A 2,150-nucleotide genomic window follows, 5' to 3' on the forward strand; every position below is an offset into this window, starting at 1 on the left:
AAGATTATGTTGCCATTTAAAGTATTATGTATTAAAGTATTGACATTTAAAATATTTATTTATGTACTATGATATTCTGTATTTATTAGAGTCCATCAATGCTCTTCTTTTATATTAGCCTTTGATTTTAATCTAAACAAATCTAATGGTCTATATAAATGTGGCACATTCAATAAGCACATAAATGTTGAGCTCATTTTAGACATACCCGACACTTATTATAATATGTATACGGGTAAAACGCGCATTTCATAATATTAGCTAATTATACCAAATGTTATTATAATAACAATTTTTTATACATATGAAGGATGAATTATTTCTTTCCTTAAAAATGATCTTTCTTTTTTTATTTCTTTTTTTTATATGAGTATTTTTGTTTTTGTTTTTTTTTGTTTTTTTTTCAATCCAACAATATATTTTATCTCTACTCTCTAAGTTTTTATAGTTTCATTTGTATCCTATTTTTGGTCAATTTCATATGCATTCCAAAGTTTTTAAAAATTTAGTCTGCATTTTGAATTTTGACAATTCCGTTTGCATTTAAAGTTCCAACAATTTTGTCTGTACTCTAAATTTTTGTTTGCAGTTTTGTCTGCATTTTGAATTTTTCACAATTCCATCTAGATCTCGAATTTCTACCATTTCATTTGTATCTTGAATTTTAACAATTTGATTTACATTTTAAGTTTCTATAATTCTATTTGTACCCTAGTTTCGTCTGCATTTTGAGGCTCCTAATTCACATTAATTTTAATTTTTTGAGAATTTTTATTTAAGTTTTTTTATTTCTTTGTTTTTATTCCTAATTACAAACTCAGATTGTGACTTGTGTTTGAGGAGTAATATTAAACTACTATTTTTAGAATATTTTATATTATAAAATATAATATTTAATAAGTATATGTTGTTATATTGGTTTATGTTTATATAATTTGATATTAGGTTATTTTAATGATATGATTAAATTATATTTTTATTCTATAAATAGACATTATTTCACATGATACATACCACAATACGAGAATAGTATTTGATATTTACTCTTTTAGTTATTATAATGAATTCTATTATATGCATCACTTTTGCACATGAATAGTGATTAAAGTGCCCTAAAGATTTACATAAGAAAAACTGAAAACATCACATCTTAGCTTGATTTGGAAATTAAGAAGTAAACTTCTCCACGAATGCACCTCTATTATTTGGTTTCCTTCAACACTTTACCTCTCTTTTGTTCCGCCTTTTCCTAGTAACTTACGATAAATAATTGATGGAAAAGTATAGGGTATTAATATATTATCTGTCAACTTATTGTCAATAATAATTAATTATTCGGTCCGTTATGTTACCAACAGCATATCTGCCAACTTCTGCTAACTCTTATTTATAACTGTGTTTTATGGAAGTGTCTTCATGGATGTGTCTAATAAAAATGTTTTTTTTATGGTTGTATTTAATAGAAGTGTCTTTATAGATATATTTTCTGGATGTGTCTCTTTATATATGTATTTAAAATATAATAATTAATTATTGTTGGCAATAAGTTGACAGATAATATGTTGGTACCCTATACTTTTTCTTAATTATTATATTTTAAATACATATATAAAGAGACACATCCAGAAAATATATCTATAAAGACACTTTTATTAAACACAGCCATAAAAAAGATATTTTTATTAGACACATCTACGAAGACACTTCCATTAAACACAATTATAAATAAGAGTTGGCAGAAGTTAGTAGAAATGTTGTTGGTAACGTAGCGGACTGATAATTGATTAATTGTTGACCAAACAGAATTTATTATTAAATTATAGTGTAAATTATTAGATATGCATATGAAAAACTCATGCACAAATAAAAACAATACTGAAAGATGAAAAAGACAAAAAAAAATTCAAAAATAGAAACTTTCATAAAAATAACCAACCATCAAATCATCAAGTAGTTGATGAAAAGGACTAATTAACTTCACACATCATGAGAATGCCTTTGTGATAAAATATTATTCAACTACGTTAAAGTCACATAAAATTCAACTATTAAATCAATTATTTTTATAAAATATATATTAGAAATAAATTAAATAATATATTTATACATAAATAAATAATAAATAATTTAATAATTAAGTTTTAATATGT

The sequence above is a fragment of the Arachis ipaensis genome, chromosome B06, assembly GCF_000816755.2.
Source record: "Arachis ipaensis cultivar K30076 chromosome B06, Araip1.1, whole genome shotgun sequence".
In the NCBI taxonomy this organism is placed as follows: Eukaryota; Viridiplantae; Streptophyta; class Magnoliopsida; order Fabales; family Fabaceae; genus Arachis; species Arachis ipaensis.